The following is a 22,539-nucleotide window of genomic DNA, read 5'->3' as shown; positions in this document are numbered from 1 at the left end:
AGGAGTCACATGTAACTAATGTGCCCCAGACCAGAGGAGCCTAAAAGATACAAATTGGGTAGCACTGGGCCATAACCTTTTTTCTGTTGTTTTGTTTTGTTTTGTTTTGTTTTGTTTGCTGAATTTCACCCTGCCTGCTATTGCAGGATTCTTCTACAAAGAGCTCCCAGCCACCCAGAATTTCTGGCATTCCTAGGGGCTGCCTCAAATGTGCTCAAATAGGAGCAATCCCATGTGGTATTAGATAAGGCTGCTGCTTCATCTGGGTGAGAATCTGCCAGGCATCTCTGCCACCCGCTGGAAGCCCTGGGGCCCTGGAGTTGACACTACTCCCCTGTGACCTCTGGAACTGGAAATCCACAAAAGCCTCCACCTACCCTACCTCTGCCTTGTGTTACAATCTGCTTGAGGGCTATGAAAGAAATTCCACCAGAGCCCTGGAGTTTTAGAGAGATTTCAGTAAAAATAGCTCTTTCAGAATATCATTTATTGGCTTGTAAACCTAAACTTTCACACACACACACGCACACACACACACACACACACACACACACAGAAAGAGAGAGAGAGAGCAAGCAAGAATCAGTGCAAAGAACTGGGTGAAAGGAAAGCATCCCATGGGACAGATGTTCTTCCTTGACTCCCGGTATTCCCTGGGGCTTCAGTGGAGCCAGAACTGCCAGCCAGACTCCCTCTTCCTTAAGTTCATTGTGCTCAGTTTTTTCCTCAGGGGCTCCTTGATGTGTCAGTGAAAAGAATTTTCTTGGGCTCCCCCACAGACTTGGGGAAATGCTGGGTCATGTCTGATTCCAGAGGAGAACATAGATAGGTGCTATTATGTACTCACATTTTCCAGATGAGGACACTGAAGCACAGAAGAGTTGCATAAATTGCTCACGGTCACACAGTACTAAGTGGCAGTCTGGCCCCAGGGTAAATGTTCTCACCCACCACACCACACTGACTTGACAAGGTAGAATGGAGCCTCCACTCTTTTCAGGCTCCAGGTGGTTACAGATAGACCACTGCCCTCAGGGACTTTACCACTCAGTGATAATAACAATTACAGCTGCAGACATCTGACAGAAATTGTAAGAACAATCTTACGCATGCTCCAAGTCCACTTCAGTTACCACCTCTTTGATAGAAGTATGTTCCTGGAGTCCCCTAGTCAGGATGGAATCCCTCCTCTTTCTTTTCCCACAGCTCTTCAACTCTAGAGAACATAACACTGCCCGAGTCTCCTTGCAGTGAGTGATTCATGTGAGCTTCTCTCATGAAAGCACAAGCTCTGCGAGGACAGAACTCATCTGGTTGCTCGAAATGTTTGCTACAGTGCTCATGGCACAGAGCAGGTACTCAACTTGTGTGTCTTTGTTGAGTTACCTTGGTACTGTACAGAGCACTTTGTGGGCACACAGTGACAGCTGACTGATTATTAAATGGCCATTGAGGTGAGGCCCCTCCACAGAAGACTCTGTAGAATAACGTATTAGATTGAATCCTGGGACATTGCCATTTTATCAAACAAATTGTTCACATATTGCCTATATCACATGGGTCAACTCAATATAAGAAAAATATCCTAACTGAAATAACCAATAAACCCAGGGAAATGTTCTCTTGGAAGATTTTGAAATCCCCATTCTTGGGTATCTTTTATAATCTACCTATAGCTGTTTAAATATTTTTTAAAATACCCAAAAAGCTCACCTTGTAGACTATGTATACTCAAACATCCCAAAGCCCAACAACAGAGGTGAAATTTGATTCCAACAACTTTATTCAGCCATGAGTCCCTAAGATTATGTGCAAAAGACCAATTGTTAACAGTTTACCAACAGAGAAAGCGGTTTTGCTCACTTAAGTATCCTTCAATCTTGGCCCAAAAGCTAGCTGAGAAAGATCTTCTGGGGCCTGGTAACATGGGGTTTCTATGTGCAGTAAATTCCCCCCTGTCCCTTGCATCCCACCCTTTATCTGCCTGCATATTGATGTTTGGAGACTATACTGACCTTTGGAACTGACATCAATAGTAGGGATTCGCCGAATGGGTGAGAATGTTCCTCACCTGGCAGCTTCCTTGTGCCTGGCTCAAGCCTCTGCAACTGAAGGCAGTAAAGGTGGCTGACAGTGTAATTTATCCACACTTCACCTGGAAAGGGTATCATTTTTTTGAGCTCTCTAGAGACCCTCGCCTCATAAGAAGGCCCAAGACGCCTGTCAGACCAAACAATGCCTATCGTATTTTATTACATGGGATGAAACATAAGACTTGATGCTCCATTAGCAGAAGGTTTCATGTTCACTCCAGGAAGGTGGTTCAACATTACAATATCTTATCTTGTTCTTTCATGTGTTTTTAATATAAACGGCCTTAAAATTCCCTATTTTCATCCCCCACGCCCACTGCCTCAGGCACCCAGAAGCTATATTATCAGATTTTACAGTCTGAGATAATGTGGTATTATAAGAGTGCCAATATATACGTGGTGTATTTTTTTTTTCTAGATAAAACTACAGTCTGATAAAAAGAAGAAGTTTGCTCTCTAGTGGCTGACTTATAAAAGGCTCGGAAAGCCACACAATGAGATATCTTAGAAAAAGAGGAAATGTAACAGCATTATCTGTGTAACAAGGTCTGAGTAATTATTTTGGTTTTACTTATTTTTTTCATTTTCCTTACAGTGAAAAACTACATCATAGAAAGTGTTTGTGAATATTTTTTTCCAATTAAAATTTTTCCTATCATTAAGCTAATTTCAATTATCAATTTTTAGAGTAGCAATTAGGTTTCTGGTGTCTTATTAGCATATTGTACCTTTAGAAAGCTCTGTGGATTTTTTTAATACCATATAATTAATGTCTATTATAGACACGTTGCCCAATAACATAATATCATTAGAGCTTTTTAAGACACTTCTAGCCCTTTGCAGAAAGATTATACAAATTCATGGAGAAATAGTATAATTTTTAATATGATGCTAATTAATATCATTTTATTACTCCTTTTTCTACAGCAACTCAATTTATAAAATGTTACTACAGTAAGAATTATAAATGAAAAAATTTATTCAGTGTGCCCTCTTTTAAAGCCCTCCTGCCATGTTTTACTTTCCCATTTTATTCTCCCACTAATCCACATCTGTCTCCCTAAGTCCACACTGTTTTCCCCAACTCTCTCTAGTACCCCTGGTCAAATGATAGGAAAGTAATAATACCACTGGTCCCTGAAATCCCACCTTCCAAGCTTCAAAAAAGGAGGGGATTACCTAGGAAGCTTTCTTACCTGCACAGTAATAAATACTTTAAAGGATTTTCAGATCCGTAAATATTTTTGTCCTCATTTTATCTATGAGAAAGAAAACAGCGTAAAGAAGTCGAAACTTTTCAGCAGGTCAGGACTACAAGTGCAAGTAAACTGCTAAACAATGCAAAGAAGAGTGTTTTATGGGGCGGGGGAGCAAACATACAAGACAGTGCAAGGGGTGATTAAGAAGACGAATCATGCAATCTGATTTACATTTTTGAAAATTATTCTGGCTACTGTATGGAAAGTAGCACAATAAGGACAAGGGTAGAAACAGAGAAACCTCTTTGGAAATGATTGCAGTCACTCACACAATGAAAGAGAGTGGCATGGACAAGGGTGATAGCCATGGAGTTGTGCAAAGTGAATGGATTTCTGTGTATTTTGGAGGCAGAGCTCAATGGTGATGGATTAGAAGTGGGAGTGTGACTTTTGACAGAACAACTGGATGGATGGTGATACCACTTAATGGAACTAGAAAGGCTGAGAAAAATATGTTGGGGAGGAGAGTGGCGGTAAGAATAAAGAGATCTGTTTTGGTTGGTCATGGTTCAATTTGAGATGCCTATTCAAGAGGAGATGTGAAGGTAATCTCTTTCAAGATATCAAAAAGAAATGTCAGGAGGTATCTGCCTGACTAGATCTCTTGTTAGAAGTCTGTAGCTTTGGAGATAGGTCAGGACTGGTGACTGATACTTAGAAGTCTTCCAAATTTAAATGATATGTAAATATGAGATCCTCAGGGAGAGAATTTGGATGGAGAAGAGAAAAGGTCTGGGCTGGCCCCTGGGGCATTGGCATTTGAAGTAGAGAAGGGAGGCTCATCCAGGAAGGTTGAGCACCTGTGGCCAGGAGGGGGAAGAAAAGCAGGAGACAAGTGAGACAACATTAGTGAGAGGTCAGATAAGATAAGGACACCAAAGTGACTGTTGAATTTGGCAACACAGAGGTCACAGATGACCTTAACAAGAGCCCTTTCAATGCAGTGATGGGGACAAAAGGCCCTCTTATCCTTGCCCCTCTACTATAGGTTCTTGCACCTCCCAAATATGGCCCTAAAACATTCCTTCTTCATGCAAATACTGAAGACAGAAAGGAACTAATTGGTGCAGTGTCTGGGAAATTTCTCTCTTGTCTATGTTGATAAACTATACTCCACCTTTAATCTGGAAACATTTTTTTGAATCCTTTTAGAGTCCATTTGGGCAGGGAATGGGATTCTTGAATATCAGAAATTGAGCTATCTACTGTTTCACAGAGTATTTTATTTTCCCCACAGAGTAGATGGTGAGGTAGAGAGAAGCTGAGATAAAGGAGAAAATAACTAGGGAAGGGTAACTCTGACCTAGAGAATGTAAGAAGAGAGAAGGAGGAGGGACAGAGGAGGAGGAAAAGAATACCTTGGGGAAGGAAAAAGATATAAACAGGAAAAGAAAGAAGGCATGGACTTTTTTCCTTGAGGCATAGCCCAAAATGAAAGTCAAACTACCTGCCAATCTCAGATGCAACAGAACCCAGACAGAGTAAATATGGAAAGGATTTCCACTTCAGACTATATGCAAGGGTTGGGGAACAAGGAAAGAGAGTAACATGTTGAACAGCAGAGAAGAATTATAATGTGAACAGGTGGACTGCAGAAACTTCTTATTTTCTAAAAGTCTTATTAAAATTCACACAGCTATTTCAAACCTCCCCGCCCCCCCCCCCCCCCCCCCCCCACCAAGCCTCCTTGCTGGTTAGTTTCTGTACAACTGCATCTCCTGTTAGGCTATGGGAATGCCTAAGAGAACTGAAGTAGGAGACACAACCAAGAAGAACTGTGGCCAATAGAGTCCCTTTTTTTATTTCATGTGTTGATATTTTTAAGAGCTGGAATAAGCACAGTGCAGAGAGGCAGAAACTTCAGTTACAATTCAAGGAGAAACAACCTGTTGATTTTGCTCTTTCACACTCCAGGGATGGGCTTTTGTTCAGTTCACATTACCATACATGGAATTTAATGCCTCGATAATATGATGCTAAAGACCACTGGGCTTCACTGGAAATGCTAGTGTGTGCTAACTCCATAGAATTTACCGGCTCTCAGAGACATCAGCAAACCGTGGTCAAGTAGGGGTAACTTTCAGCTGAAAAGAACTGGCCAGAACCCTCAAGCCAGTCTTGCGATTTGTCTTCTCATTTCCAACCATGGCCTGCCATTACCAAGTAATACCATTCTCCATCATCCCAGCCTCCTCTCACCAGGGACCAAGAGCTGGGTGTGCCTGAGATCCAAGCCTAAGAGGCCTTTCATCACATGGTTTCGGTCTGCGATCGAGTTGCTAGTTCACTTGACCTATTTGTTTGCCACATCAGAAACTCGGAAAAAAATTCCAACTTGTTTCTCCTTTTCTGCTTTATGGCCACGAGTTGCTTCACTGTTATTTAAAAAACAGAGCACTCTGAACAGAACTGGGGAAGGAGATCATACATCTCAGCAATCTGGACCAACACACACACATGTGATCAGCTGAGGCCAAGTGTGCTTCCCTTCTCCTGCACAGAAGCATGGGAAGGAGGCAGGAAGCTCGCACTCCTAAAAGGAAGGAAGTCACGCATGGCTCATTAGCAATGACATCTGAATAGAAAATAATGGTTGATGAAATGGCATTAAAATTATGTCATGACTTCTGTCTCTCCTATAGTTCAGAAGGGAGGCATCAAGAAAAGGATCAATATTAATTTGTGGACCAACTGTCTAGAATAGACCAGAAATATTGCCTTCTAGCTCTGCTGTGCTCCCATCCCTGAAGTAACTAACTACACAGAAGGGACTATCCCCAAGTCTTCATCTCCAGAATTAAACTTCAACAAAAAGGTCCTTGAGAACTCTTCTGGTTCCTTACTAATTAAGAAGTCTCCAAGCTTAGGCAATGCCAAGTCATGCCAGAAAGTTATGTTCTTGGATCTTTATTGAGACTTAGCAGACTAATTCTTGCAAGTTGAGATGAGTCTCCTCTCCATCACAGAAAAGTAAAAAGTTAAAACTGAGGAAACTGCATGCTCATATTGCAGAGGGTTTATCTGAAAAAGATAAAAAAAAGGGTAGCCCAGCCCAGAGGCCAAATATTACTTTATAAGACTCTCTTAGTCCTTATGACTTCAAGTAAATATCTGATTTGCCTCAATATTTACACATGATGGTTTCTATGGTTTGGGGTATTTGTGTTTCAAATTGACATTAGGAAGGGATAGGCATAAGGGTATAGAAATCCAAGAAAGGTAAAGAAAACAGCTTTTATAGGTCCTTCAGATTTCTGAACAGCTCCAAAGAGGAAACAAGCCAAGTATACACATGTGCTTTAAATATAGCACCCCAAAACAGCAGTGAAGGCCCCACTCTGCTATGTGCATATGTCAGATCTTGGTTTACCCCCAAATTATAATAGATCATCATGAGTACATGATGCTATGTTTTATCTTACAATAAAAAAGAAAAGATTAAGTATAAGCTAGGGGCTAGATTGGGGGTAATGAAAGTAGGGGAAAACCCACATCCTTTGATATATTTTTCTTATTGTAATCGTTGCTAAGGAAACCACTTCCTATCCATACACTGCACATATTTCCCCTATTTGTTATTCTAACAAAACGCACAATACCACATTTAAAAACAGGAGAACAAGAGCCCAGTAACATGTATTCAGGGACACTCAAAGCTCTTAAATAACTGGAAATAGATTAATGAGGTTGTTCCAAGAGTTAGGGAACAAGGTGCACTTAGCAGAGAGAAAACCTACTCTCTACTGTTAGCACTCGCTGTCCAATCCAAGCTAGAACGAATGCCCTTGAGCATCAGAAAAGAGACTTCTTCTATTTCTCCAACTCTCCCTCCATCAGTAAAGAATGGTAGAACTCATGCTTCCCAGAATCACAGAGTGAGAGCTGGAAGACTACTAACTTAATGTAAGCTCTTCATTCGACAGGAGGCAGAGAAACTTGCCAAGGTAACATGGTCACTTTGTGGCTAACATGGGAATAGAAGTCATTTTCTGACTCCCAACACAGGAACAGAAATTCAGGGAGTGTTGTCTGATAGATGAAATTGAAAGATTCATAAAATCTTAGAGTAGATGACTACTTGAATCTTTCAAGTTTAACTTACCTTGCATTGCAGAAATGCCCAGAAAGTTTCATTTTTATTCACACTATGGACTTGGGCAATCATGACTCCCTGTTTAATCCATCGATAAATAATGCAGAGATCACTGTGTTTGAGGAAACAAGGGGGTTTAAGCGTAGTTCAGATCTCATGGAACAGACATAATCCCTATACTTGTTCAACTCTCAAGAGTGGTCCAAGGCCGGTGGAATCACAGTCCCAAAGGTTTACTCAGGCTCTAGAAACTGTTTAGCTCACTTTTTTCTCCTCCTCCCCTCTTTCCACTTCCCTATCCCTGGGCCTTTGTTGGCTACATTAACATCCAAAGAGGTGTCCTCTAAAGGAAAAAAACATTTTAAAAGGGACTGGGAGCAACCAAGAAACAATCCAGAGAGGAATCCGGCCCTTGATGTGATAACATGATTGACAATAATGATGACAATAATGATAGTGAGGAAGAACTTTATACCAATTTAGTTTTCCATTACTGAAAATCGAAGTTATTCTAAACAACCAGGTCAGACTTTACTTCTTTAATCCCTTTTATTTTCTCTAACAACAAATCTCTTAGATTGCCTGTAGTTAATTAGAAGCTCCCAAACATTAAATATATCTTTCTTTTGTTTGCTGGAATTATAACATTTTCTTTTCCACAAATGTCTTTATTGCAAATATTTCAGCACAGTGGTACTTACCAATCTGTCAAATGTCCATCAGCAGTCCTGTTGGTATACTGTCTGAGATCCATTAGTTCTATTCTTTTCCATGCTCTCAGTCACCTACTCACTTTGCCAATAAACACACACACACACACACACACATAATAATACAACACAACATAAAATATTGTTCTGCCTTAACCTTCTGGAATTTTTTTAAAATCCAAGAATTCTGCTCTGTGGCATATAGTAAAACTCATGTGCTTCAAAATAAATGTAATTGAAATTTCTCTAGACTGGATTCTTTCCCTTTATGGCTCTCAGCCTGAATATAGGCTAATGGCCCTGCTTCCCTTAATCAGCACACTTGACCTCTGACTAACACAGGGAGAACATACTGAGTGATGAATCAAAAACAAAAGAAGTCTTAGCAAACAAAACTGACTTTCAATTCTTTTACCTTTCCACGTCTGTGCTTTTGAGGTGATGTGCGACCCATAATGTCATCAATTGTTTCAAATGTATTTCTTGCACAATTTCTGATATTATGATCAAGAACCTAGAAACCAGCTGAGAAACTAGATATCTCTTTCTAAAATATGGTTAAAATGACCATTGTTTCAATTATAAAATCATTCAAAGATAAACGATATAAAATATTATGAAACTTCTAAGACCTTTCCTCAATAGCAGTGTTCCATAGAATAGTATCTTTTATTTGTATAAAGGTATATACTTTTGAAAATACTTTCTCATGATAACAGTAATAGCTAACATTTATTAAACACTTACTCTCTGTCAGACATTGTTTTCAATGCTTTACGTGCTAAGACACTGCATTATCTTGTCCACAATTTAAGGAAGAGAAAACCAAGACATTGTTTTCTCTGTAAAGCTTAGTTCCACTGTTAAATAAATCAGGAATTATCTCACTAAGCCTTCATCAATTTGTAAGAAAAGATTAGATCTACAGCTTCTGGTCTCTGATATTGTACTTCATTTGTGAGTATAAGAAACTGAAACTCTTATTTGCTCTCAGAGAAGTTATTTTATGTTCAACTTATTTATTTGGGTTTCATATATGAAAAGCAAGTGTCAGTTCATATCTGTAATAGGAAAAAAATCAACTTGTAAGTTAAAATGCTTATTTTTCTTTTGGTCCTACGTGACTTCAGGCAAATTATTACTATAAATAAAATATCTGCCCTGAACAGAACAGAAAGAGAATTTGTTGAACATAGATTTTGAGTAAAATAAAAACTTCCAGAATTCTTGAACTATAAACAAAGCAGTGGTCATCCCTTAAAGAATTAGCCTTCAAATAGTAGGCTAACAAAAACAAAATACATGTATTTTATCTACTTTTTCTTTTCTTACTGCAAACTTTTTGTTTGTGACCTTTAGCGGTGGCTCAAGTGCATCTGTGTTTATTTCTCTATGTGCAGAGAGAGAAACAGATGGACAGTAGGAATATCAAGTCCTTGGAGAGGTATCTGGCCATTTGTAGCTGGAAGTCAGATCATTTTTTTAAATTCAGGGCAATATTTAGGACAATTCTAAATCCGTATTATTAGCTTTAATTTGAGACAGCCCCCCCCCCACCAAAAAAAAAAAAAATACCATCCCTGTTACTAGACAGGTGAGTACTACTGACTTAATTCATCAAAGTAAAGTTATCTAAATACCTTTAGTCAGGTCCTCAAGTTACAGATGTGCAAGGGCATGTCCTAATTTTCCTTGTATCTTCTCTAACTCATAGTGTAACACCATGACTTGATGGGAAAATCATGTGGAAAATGCAATACCTGAGTTCTAGTCTTGGTTCTCCAACTGTCTAACTAGTCTCTGAGCCCCTAATCTAACATAGACTATAACATTCTCAAAGTTGAGAACTTGAACTTGACACACAGTGAAGACACAGTAACTACGCATAAATGAATGAAGATAATAATCTATGATCCTAGTTGGTAATCACAAATATTTCTCTGAATCGGAGTCAGAGGTGATATACCATTTATATTCCAATACTCATAAATGATAGTCAGTATGAAACTTGTAACAGGCATTCAGAATGCAGTCAGGCATTTTGGAAAGAACTCAACTGGCCACTTGCAGGTAAGTGTCCCTATTTATAAATAGGGGTGCAAACTAACATTTTCTCATTAAATGCTTCCTCTCTCCTACCAGCAAGCCTGTGGGGGGATTTCTGACCTCCATTTTACTAAATAAGAAACTAAAAATCAGAGAAGTTATGTAGTTTTGCTCAAGTTCACAAAGCTAGTGAGTGGATGAGCCAGAATTTAAGCCAAGACTAACAGATTCCATGGAAACTAATTTCTTTCTACTATGTTTTGCCACCTCAGTCAACATTCCCATATTCACACATATACTACAGTAATACAGCTCCTCAAGGGCAAAGAATGAGTACTGTCCACTATATTGCTAATGTCAGCATACGATGAATAAAAATCTACTGAATGAAGGAATTCATGTTCAGCAACACACAGTTTCCCAGCCAGCATGAGAAATGTGCCTTGGACAATATTTGCTCCTCAGGGCAATTGGACAAGGCTCCATCCATAAACAGCCTCATCTGTTACTCCAGATTGTCTACCAAGATTATCATTTTCTCTGCATGCTGTGCTGTGGGAAAGTTGGGAAGCACTGCATAACTTGTGAATGTGAGCAAGGGCAAATTATGTACTCATCATGGTCTGAGTGATTTCCAGACTGAGAAGAAAGGAAATCTTAAAGTTTGAAAGTCACAGCTTGGCCACAGTTGGAATGAAAAACACACAATGGACATAATGAGTTGCCTGAATAAGGAAGAATTCCTTGGCAAGGGAGGGAAGAAACCCCATACCAAAAGCAAAGAAGGAAGAGATAATATGTTAAATAATTCATCAGAACTGTGGATGGAATTGTGGACAAGCCAGGGGGTGTGGGGGGGGATTATGTGAGTTACCTAGGACTAGAACTCAAATTGTCTTGCCTAAATAGTAGAGAAAACTATGTTGTATCTTAAGAGAAGATCCAAGCACTTTATGTCATTCTTTATAATGACAGTAGCTATTGTTTATTGTGTATATATTATATGTCAGGCATTTTATATATATCATCTCATTTTTTTTTAATCCCGTATCCCTCTCTAAAGGGTATATTATTGTCCTTACTTACACACCAGGAATCTGAATCTCACAGGGGGTAAATAACTTACCCAATGCTACCCACCTGGTAAGGAAGGAGTAGCCAGGACTCAACCCCAGTGTATCTGACTCTAAAACTCACATTCTTCCCACCATGCCTTGCTGCCTCAGTCTGCATTAGCTCCATCCAAGAAGATGCTTCCCTTCATGTTTTTTAGCAAACATCTTCCAATGTGAAAAAGTGGAGCAAAGACTTATCTAACTCCCAAAGCCCTATTCTAGACTAAAATTAATGGTGACAGAGTACTTTGAAAATGCCAATGCAGCTCCCTCAATGCTAGGGTCTTTGTTGGGACTCTGAGTTCCTGGGATGAAAGGCTCTACAGAGCTTCTATGTCTTACAACAGCCACTTGTAAGGATTTCAAGAAGAGCAGGGAGCCCCTCTCTTGAGAGGAGCCTTCAGAACCCTTGGATAATGGAATAGTAAGAAGACACTTCATAGTACTGGTTAGCAAAGGGAGGGAAATGGACCTTAACCTTTCAGAAGTATCTCAACATTTTTTTATAGAACATACTGAGCAGAAAAATTAGGTAAGAGAAAGCCTGTTTACTTGGAAGAACCATGAACTGCCTCAGAAGGATTTGAGTGGCATACATTGATGGAAGGCTAAGAAAAAAACAAACTGAAATTTCCCAAACAAATATTGATGAACAGTGAAAAGCACCTACCACTGCCTAGACTACTGGGCCACCATCTTCTTACAGTTATAACTTGACCAGAAACTTCAGAAATCCATCCAGAGAAAAGATTGCTTAAGACAGCAGAGACAGCAGCCTTGTTTTGTTTTGTTTTGTTAGCTCTGAGACAAACCCAGGGTCTCACATGGAGTCAGACTGAGCAGTATACAGCCCATTATGTGTATTAGAGAAAGGCAGAGTATAGATACTGGATGACGGAAGATGAAAAAGCTTAGAGACAGACAACTTATGGGTATTCAGTTCTCTCGTCAATTTTGATCTTGCTTCCATGTTTATACCAGAGTACAATTCATTACAGCATGATTTCCCATCCTCCATTTTTCATCTTCTTTGCTTTTGCCCTGCTTCACTACCTTCCCAAGCCCAAAGAAGTATACCAGTTATCTTTCACTGTGTAACAAACCATCCCAAATCTCAGTGGCTTAAAAAAAAAATAGCGATTTATTTAGTTCACAGTTCTGTGGATTGGTCAGCAATTTGGGCTAGGCTCAGCTGGGTTGTCTTCTGTTCTAATCTAAGTTCATTTATGCTAATTCTTAGCTGGATGACTTTCTTTCTGGAGTTAATTGGCTGTCAGCAGAGCTATGGGGACACCTGGGCCATCATCATCCAGCAGGCTGCCCTAGACTTGCTCCTTGGAAACTCAGCAGGGCTCCAAGAGTTAGAAGTATACAAGATCTCTTGAGATGTAAGTTCAAAACTGACAGAATTCACTTCCCTCAAATTCTCTAGGCCAAACAAGTCACAAGTTCAGCCAAATTCAAGGGGCAGGGAAAGAGACACCATCTCTTCATGGCAGGAGCTACAAAATTACATTGCAAAGAGTCATGGATTTAGGGAGGGAAATAAATAACTATAGTCCTTTCTGCAGAACTTCTAACATATGTGGAGTTTAGGGGAAAGGGCTACCACTCCTATTCCTCTCCTTGTACCTTACTCTGCTTTCCTTTCCACCTTCTACTCAATGACTCACCTAAATTGCTATAATTTTTTACTTCTTGGCTCTGCCAGGCTCTTTTGAGATGATCTGGTCAACAAGGTTTTAGACAGCTACCTCTTTCTGATTAGCCGTTGTTTAAATGTCAAATATCTTGCTGAGACAAGACAAATAATATTAGGAAAAAGACTTCCAGAGTCTTAGGAATCCAGTTTGTATTTTTTTTCTAAATCAACAATACGGTTTTCATAGAGTCCAAAACCCAAACCACTCTCATATTCTTGGCACATTATTTGCTCTCAATAGCTTCAAGCTTACTTTTAAATCCTTTGTAATCCTGCTGGAAATCATTAAACAGTGACTCATGGAAGGTCTCTGATGGCCTCCAATAATGATTTTAGCATCCACAACAGAAATTTTTTTAAGCTCCATTTAGCAAATTTAGCCCATTGCTGAGATTTCTTCTTGGGAGGGTCCCAATTCTTTCCTTTTTTCCAGAAGGAGCTTCAGAGTCAGTGAGCCCCTGGCACTCAAAGCCCTCCAGAGGCCAGCTGCTACAGTCTGATAGACCAAGGCCTCCTGAAAAAAAACACCATTTATCCTGCTTCTGCCCTTTCCTACATCCTGGAATTTGTTCTGAGATGTCTCTAGACTCTCCTTTACATGTCTCCTGCTTGCAGAACTTCAAAAAAAGGGATCATTCTCAGTTCAAAGCTGGAGCCTGTGCTGGGAATTGAACCACTTAAAGCTAGGTCTCTTATATCTGAATGCCTTGCAGAGATTGAAATGCACTGCACCAAGCTCCATAAATTCAAATACTAGTAGAAATGATTTCAGGTATCCATCATTTTTTGAAAGTTTGCATTACATCACTTTGCTTTTATGAAAGACCTACGTTAGTATCTGTTTTCACTAACTGAAAGAAATTCAAAGAGGTTTTTCATTTTTATGAAAAAGGGTAAAAAGTGAAAATAGCCTTGAGTGTCTGTTTTGCAGCAAGCCATTATAAAGGCACCTGAGCAGTGAGAGTGGCACTGCCAGGCTCCTTCCCCAGGAACCATACTTGGCATCTCAGCATCAAGCCACCATAGCTTTGAACTCCGTGAGCATCTGTGCTTTATCTCCATTTATTTTGTGCATCTAGGAGCAAGATGCATCCTAAGAAAGGATATTTTGAGGCTCTGGGAAGACTCAAACTTTTTTTCCATATACATTAATGGTAATTGTTTCTTCGCTTTGCTTCATTTCAGGTTACAAAGGAATTCATAGGAACATGTTACTTTTGGGGAGAGGGGGCTGTATTTGGAAAGTCTTTCTTTCCTTCTCAATATATCTTTGCTTCCTTTACCAATTGTTACCATCTGCCTTTTTGTCCTGGGGAAGGATGTTGCCCTGCTCCCTTCGATGAAAAAATCCATCCAGAATTTTTATATCACCCCGCCTACCATGCAAACATCACACCATTAGTGTTCTCTTGCTCACTCGCTTGCTCTCGTTCTCTCTTTCTCTTCATTTCAATCTCTCCTCCCTTAAAGCCATGCCCTCATCCTTCAGACATGATCGAGTTCCTATTCCTAAAATAAGCTATCTTTCAACCCACCTGCTGCCCTTTTCTGGCTGCCTATCTGTTCTTCACAATTCCGCTTCTTCACCCCCATTCACAGCTCCACCCACTGTGATTTGCCTTCAGCCCCCATCACTCCCCTCCACTGAGTCAATAATGGACAAATCAAGACTTCTGCACACCCTTTTCTCCTTGTCCTCTCAGCAGCTTTGTCCCTCTTGATAATTTCTCCCTCCTTAAACTCTTACTTGACTTCGGAGACAGGTACATTCTCCTAATGCTCCTCTTACTTCTCTGTCTGCTCTCTCCTCGTTTCTTCTGGAAACCCTGCTTCTTCTACTTCATCCTTAAGTGTGGGCCCTCTTTACCCATTTTCACCTCTTCCTGGGAGAGATTTTTTCCCCTACCTATCTTACTGGAAATCTCATTCTAGACATAATTCTAGACATTTTAGACTCACTATTTAAGTGAGAGTTATTTTCTTCCTGCCCAGAGCTTCCTTACTCAACTTGCTCCTCTTTCTACATTCTTACTTAGTTAACAGAAATACCACTGATTGTCTCCCCAATATTCATCCTGTCTTTTGTAGTAATAGAAGTTTTACTTGGGCCCATGGCTATCCAACTAAAGACTACATTTCCCTTGCAGCTAGATAAGGTCATGTGACTAGGTCATAGCAAATGAAATGTGAGCATAAGTATTGCAACCTTCTGGGCCGTGCCCTTGTTAGCCAATACAGATTCTGTTGTCTACAGCTAAAAACTTTGAGCAATATAGTAACTGATATGAAAAATAAAGTTTGTGAGTTTGAGGTGCTCAGTCATCCAGCTCATCCCAAATGTCCTCATTCAAAGTCTAAGGATCCTGATTTTCATATCAATGCCCTAATCTTTACTTGAGAGAATTAGCAAGAGTATAAATTCAAGCTATATTGTAGTTCAGCAATTCACAGGATTAGAGTTTGGATATGATTTTCAGCTACGTAAGTTCTTTGTTATGACATTAAAAAAAACTCAAGAAAATCTTGGAAATTTCTTGGTCCTCTTATCATCCATTGAGCTGAGAATTTACAACTTGAACCTATTATTTTTGTTCTTTAAGTTCTCCAGAGTACTTTGAAGCAGTAAGATAGCCACAGGACTCATACTCTTCATGTGCTCTCCATAATGATTTCTTGCAATAGCCACTCACTCCCAAGGACTTATATGGTAATCATTTAAGTACCTCTTTTACTATAGGTAACAAAAATTACCAGTGATCCATCTTTAATAGTAATGGGATTCTTATTGCCTTCAAAATCCAACATAAACACATATTCAATCCTAGATTTCCAATTCTTTCAGGATCTGTTTAGAGTGAGTGTTTTCAATGTAGGAAATAGTGCATGTGAATATTTATATATCAAAGAAGTAGACTAAAGCATTGAGTGCTAAATCTTTATCCCTACATCCATTTTTCCCCTTCCTCCTTAGTAACAGAGCCCTGATTTGACTTGGGATGGCAAGACAGCCAGCTAAAATGTCACATTTGTCAGAATCTTTAGCTGCTGGGTATGGTCATGTATCTACTGACCAATGAGACCTAAGTGAAAGAATTATTTGGGACTTCTGGGAATCCTGCTGGAAGTAAACTATCTCAGCAAGGCAGGATCTTTTTTGCCCTTCTGCCTTTCTTGTTTTCAGCCTGCATCACAGAAAAGATGCCTTCCCCCCCAGCAACCGTGTTAGATTATCAGGTAATCTTGAGTCATGGACTGATGGAGTAGGACAGAAAGGTAGAAGGTATCTGTGTTTCTGATGCCTTTGTAGCCTAACTGCCTACTTACAGATTTCATTTACATGACAGAAAAAGAAAATCTTCACTTACTTAATCTGTTATTTGGGGTTTTACTGTTATATGCTGCCTAACCTAATTTGAACTGAAATATTCAATAAATGTTTCAAGGCCAAAAAAAAAAAAAAAAAAAAGAAACAGAACCTTGGTAATAAGAGTGAAGAACTAACAGCAGACTTACTCCAGCCCAAGAATGTCCCTTAAAGAATGACTTTTATTACAACCTTTCTCAATAACCCTGTGAAGTGACTCAACTCTATTATCCTCATCTTTCAACTGAGATAAATCCAAGCAATGAAAGTTTAAAGGATCACTCCTAGGATAACAGAACTGTGTGGCAGAAAGGTAACCAAAACCCAGAGTGTGTTTGCCTATATGTGTAGGCCCTATAGATACCCAATTAAAACACCAAAAAGATAAGAAGTAGGCCATAACTGGAGCATCCAACCTTCCCTCCTACAAGACTAGCTTTGGTTTAAATGATTTACCAGCTGCCCCTGTTGCATAAGCTATTTTCTATGAAGATTTGTCAGACACATCCCTGTATGGGTCATAAAAGGAAAAAAGTGGATGGCCCTGAAATTTTAGTCTCCCTACAGCCTTCCTCCTGAGAAGCTGTGGCAGCACTTCTGTTCAACACATATTCTTGATCTCAACACAACCAACAGAGTCTGAGAGAAAGGGTATGGATCAACTCTATGCAGCTTTTAATCCTTTCCTAACGGAGCTTTTTACTCATCTATTAGAAACACAATGCCAATATTTGATGAAAAGGAAAAGAAAGAAGACAGAACTTTGCCTTAAAATTAGGGATAAGTATAGCTAGGCCAACTATGATGATTCCTAAAATTGAAATAAGCAAACCAAAATTGGGCTGATACTTCCATGGCTGTGACTATTACCGAACGAATTTTTTTCTGATGCACACAAAGCCTGCTTTTACTGTCTGCATCACCCACCTGAGTGGCTGTTAGGATTCAGCAACCCCTGCTGCTTTAGAAGGTTTGAAATGTTCAATTGTGCATATTTTAGAATATATTTGGTCATGGTGAATCTTAAAGGAATAAGCCTTGGTGAATAATAGAAAACATCAGATAAATGTTGCTTTCAAGACGTGTGTCAACAAGTCATTTGATCATAAACTTCCTATTAGAAACCAGCTTACTGCTACTTCACAGAGGGCTCAGTCTTCTTTTCTGTAGCTGCAAAGCAAAGTCTTCCACAAGAAGATCAGAGAAGCCCCAGGAAGGGATCTGGGGCTCTAGGAACAATTGGTCCTTGTTGATTCTAGTGTCAGGTTTTCTGTCACAGAAACTTGGCAGGCAAGAGGGAAGTGGCATGGTATATTCAACATCCTGAATGGGACAAATATGCAGCCAAGAATACTCTAGCCAAGGTTATCATTCCAAATAGAAGAAGAGATAAAGAGTTTCCCAGACAAACAAAAACTAAAGAAGTTCGTGACCACTAAACCAGCCCTACAAGACATATTAAATGGGACCCTTTGAGTGGAAAAGAAATACCAAAAGCAACAAAGACTAGAAAGGAACAGAGAAAACCTCCAGAAACAACAAAACAAGTAATGAATGAAATGGCATGAAATTCATATCTATCAATAATTACTCTGAATGTAAATGGACTAAATGCTCCAATCAAAAGACATAGGGTGTCAGAATGGATTAAAAAACAAGACCCATCTATATGCTGCCTATAAGAGACTCATTTTAGACCTAAAGTCACCTGCAGATTGAAAGTGAAGGGATGGAGAACCATTTACCATGCAAATTGATGTCAAACAAAAGCTGAATAGCAACACTTATATCAGACAAACTAGGTTTTAAATCAAAAACTGTAACAAGATATGAAAAAGGGCACTACATCATAATAAAGGGGTCTATCCAACAAGAAGATCTAACAATTGTAAATATTTATGTCTCCAATTTGTAAGAACCCAAATATATTTTAAAAATTAATAACAAACATAAAGGAACTAATTGATAGTAACACAATAATAGTAAGGGACTTTAACACCCTACTTACATCAATGGACAGATAATCTAAGCAGAAAATCAACATGGCAACAATGACTTTGAATGACACACTGGACCAGATGGACTTAACAGATATATTCAGAACATTTCACCCTAAGGCAGCAGAATATACATTCTTTTTGAGTACACATGGAACATTCTCAAGAATAGATCACATACTAGGTCACAAATCAGGCTTCAACAAGTACAAAAAAATTGAGATCATACCATGCATATTTTCTGACCACAACTCTATGAAAGTTGAAGTTAACCACAAGAAAAAAATTGGAGAAGTCACAAATATATAAAGAACATCCTACTAAAGAATGAATGGGTCAACCAGAAAATTAAAGAAGAAATTTTAAAAAATACATGGAAACAAATGAAAATGAAAACATCATGGTCTAAAATCTTTGGGATGAAACAAAAGTGGTCATAAGAGGGAAGTCTATAGCAATACAGGTCAACCTCAAGAAGCAAGAAAAATCTCCAATACACGATCTAACCTTACACCTAAGGGAGCTAGAAAAAGAACAGCAAGTGAAGGCTAAAGCCAGGAGAAGAAGGAAAATAATAAAGACTACAGTAGAAATAAGTAATATAGAAACAAAAAAACCCCAGTAGAACAAATCAATGAAACCAGGAGATGGTCTTTAAAAAAATTAATTAAATTGATAAACCTCTAGCCAGACTTATCAAAAAGAAAAGAGAAAGGACCCAAATAAATAAAATCACAGATGAGAGAGGAGAAATCACAACCAACACCACAGAAATATAAACAATTATAAGAGAATATTATGAAAAATGATATGCCAACAAATTGGGCAATCTAGAAGAAATGGAAAAATTCCTAGAAACATGTAAACTACCAAAACTGAAACAGGAAGAAATAGAAAACTTGAACAGACTGATAACCAGCAAAGAAATTGAATCAGTAATCAAAAGTCTCCCAACAAGCAAAAGTCCATGGCCAGATGGCTTCACATGGGGAATTCTAACAAACATGTAAAGAGAAGTTAATCCCTATTCTTCTCAAACTATTCCAAAAAGTAGAAATGGAGGGAAAACTTCCAGACTCATTCTACAAGGCCATCATTACCCTGATTCCAAAACCAGACAAAGACTCCACTAAAAAGGAGAATTACAGGTTAATATCCCTGATGAACATGGATACAAAAATTCTCAACAAAATACTAGCAAATTGAATCCAACAGTGCATTGAAAGAATCATTCACCATGATCAAGTGGGATTTATTTCAGGGTTGCAAGGATGGTTCAATATTTGCAAATCAGTCAACAGGATACACCACATTAATAAAAGAAAGGATAAGAACCATATGATACTCTCAATAGATATAGAAAAAGCATTTGATAAAGTACAGAATCCATTCTTGATAAAAATCCTCAACCATGTAGGGATACAGGGGTCATACCTCAACATCATAAAGGTTATATATGAAAAACAAATAGCTGATATCATCTTCAGTCGGGGAAAAAATGAGAGCTTTTCCTCATGGTCAGGAAAATGACAGGAATGTCCGCTCTTACCGCTATTATTTAACATAGTACTGGAAGTCCTTTCCTCAGCAATCAGACAACAAAAAGAAATAAAAGGCATAAAAATTGACAATAAATAAGTCAAACTCACTATTTGCAGATGACATGATGCTCTAGGTAGAAAATCTGAAAGACTCCACCAAAAAAATTGCTAGAATGATACACAAATTCAGTAAAGTCACAGGATACAAAATCAACATACAGAAATCTGTTGTAGTCTGTACAAAAATTTCTATACATGAATAATGAAGCAGCAGAAAGAGAAATCAAGGAATCAATCCCACTTACAGTTGCACCAAAAACCGTAAGAAATCTAGGAATAAACTTAACCAACGTAGTAAAAAATCTGTACACTGAAAACTATAAAACACTGATGAAAGAAATTGAAGATGACACAGAGAAATGGAAAAACATTCCATGCTCATGGATTGGAAGAACATTGTTAAAATGCCTGTACTACCCAAAGCAATCTACACATTTATTGCAATCCCTATCAAAATATCACCAGCATTTTTCATGGAGCTAGAACAAACAATCCAAAAATTTGTATGGAATCACAAAAGACCCCAAATAGCCAAAGCAATCTTGGAAAAGAAAAGAAAAGAAAAGCAGGAGTCATCACGATTCAATACTTCAAGTTACATTACAAAGCTGCAATGATCAAGACAGTATGGTATTGGCACAAAAATAGACCATAGATCAATGGAACAGAATAGAAAACCCAGCAGTGGACCTTCAGCCATATCCTTTGTACTTTGACAAAGGAAAAAGCAGGAAATAATATCCAATGGAAAAAAGACAGTCTCTTCAACAAGTGGTGTTGGGAAAACTGGACAGCATCATGGAAAAGAATGAACCTGGACCACTTTCTTACACCACACACAAAAGTAAATTCAAAATGGCTGTAATACCTAAATGTGAGGCAGGAAACCATCAAAATCCTAGAGGAGAACACAGGTAGTAACGTCTTTGACATAGGTCAGAGCAACTTCTTCCTAGGTGTGTTTCCTGAGGCGAGGGAAACAAAAGCAAAAATGAACTATCGGGACCTCATCAGGATAAAAAGCTTCTGCACAGTGGAGAAAACAATCAATAAAACTAAAAGGCAGAAGATATTTTCAAATGACATATCTGATAAAGAGCTAGTATCCACAATCTATAAAGAACTTATCGAACTCAACACCCAAAAAACAAATAACCCAGTTAAGAAATGGACAGAAGACAGGGGTGCCTTGTGGCTCAGCTAAGCATCTGACTTTGGCTCTGCTCATGATCTCAGGGTTTGTGATTTTGAGCCCCACATCAAGTTCTCTGCTATCAGCATAGAGCCCACTTCAGATCCTCTGTCCCCTTCTCTTTTTGCCCCTCCCCCACGTGCACTCTCTGTCTCTCTCAAAATAAATACAAATAAAACTTTATTTTTTTTTAATTTTTTTTTCAACGTTTATTTATTTTTGGGACAGAGAGAGACAGAGCATGAACGGGAGAGGGGCAGAGAGAGAGGGAGACACAGAATCGGAAACAGGCTCCAGGCTCTGAGCCATCAGCCCAGAGCCTGACGCGGGGCTCGAACTCACGGACCGTGAGATCGTGACCTGGCTGAAGTCGGACGCTTAACTGACTGTGCCACCCAGGCGCCCCAAATAAAACTTTTTTTAAAAAAGAAATGGATAGGAGACATGAATAAACATTTTTCCAAAGAAGACATCCAGATGGCCAACAGACACATGAAAAAATGCTCAGTATCACTCATCATGAGGGAAATACAAATCAAAACCACAATGAGATACCACCTTACACCTGTCAGAATGGCTAAAATTACCAACAAAGGAAACAACAGATGTTGGCAAGGGTGCAGAGATAGAGGAATCCTCTTACACTGTTGGTGGGAATGCAAACTGGTGCAGCCACTCTGGAGAACAGTATGGAGTTTCCTCAAAAAGTTAAAAATAGAACTACCCCTATGATCCAGCAATTGCACTACTAGGTATTTACACAAAGAATACAAAAGTACTAATTCAAAGGGATACACACACTCTGGTGTTTATAGCAGCATTATCAACAGTAAGCAAATTATGGAAAGAACCCAAGTGTCTATCAACTTGATGAATGGGTAAAGAAGATGTGGTGTATATATATGTGGTGGAATATTACTCAACCACAGTATTACTCAACTTTAAAAACCCTGAAATATGTATAATAATACACACACACACAGAGTAAAATCTTGAATTGCGAGTATCTTGTTCTGCAAGTGTTCCTCAAGACAAACAAACATTTCTAATAAATTTTAACTTGATAAATGATTGATGTCTTGCAATACAATTAATATGTGACACTGAATGTCACATGATCACAACTGAGCCAATGGTTCTCTCTCTCTCTTTCTCTCTCTCTCTCTCCCCCTCTCTCACTGCAGGATTGTGGGTGATCATCTCCTATGCTCAGATTCTTGGTCTCAGGCCACGGGGTTTGGCAGAAATCAGTGATTTTTCAGAACATTGGAAGGTATCCACAATTGGCACTAATGTAGTTTTTGTCACTTCAAAGCATCTATGGACAATCCTTTGTTTTTCCTACAAGAGTAAGCTTAGGAATGCTT

Source organism: Prionailurus bengalensis, chromosome B2, assembly GCF_016509475.1.
Source record: "Prionailurus bengalensis isolate Pbe53 chromosome B2, Fcat_Pben_1.1_paternal_pri, whole genome shotgun sequence".
Classification (NCBI taxonomy): Eukaryota; Metazoa; Chordata; class Mammalia; order Carnivora; family Felidae; genus Prionailurus; species Prionailurus bengalensis.
The sequence above is the reverse complement of the archived record's forward strand: the minus strand, read 5'-3'. Positions refer to the sequence as shown.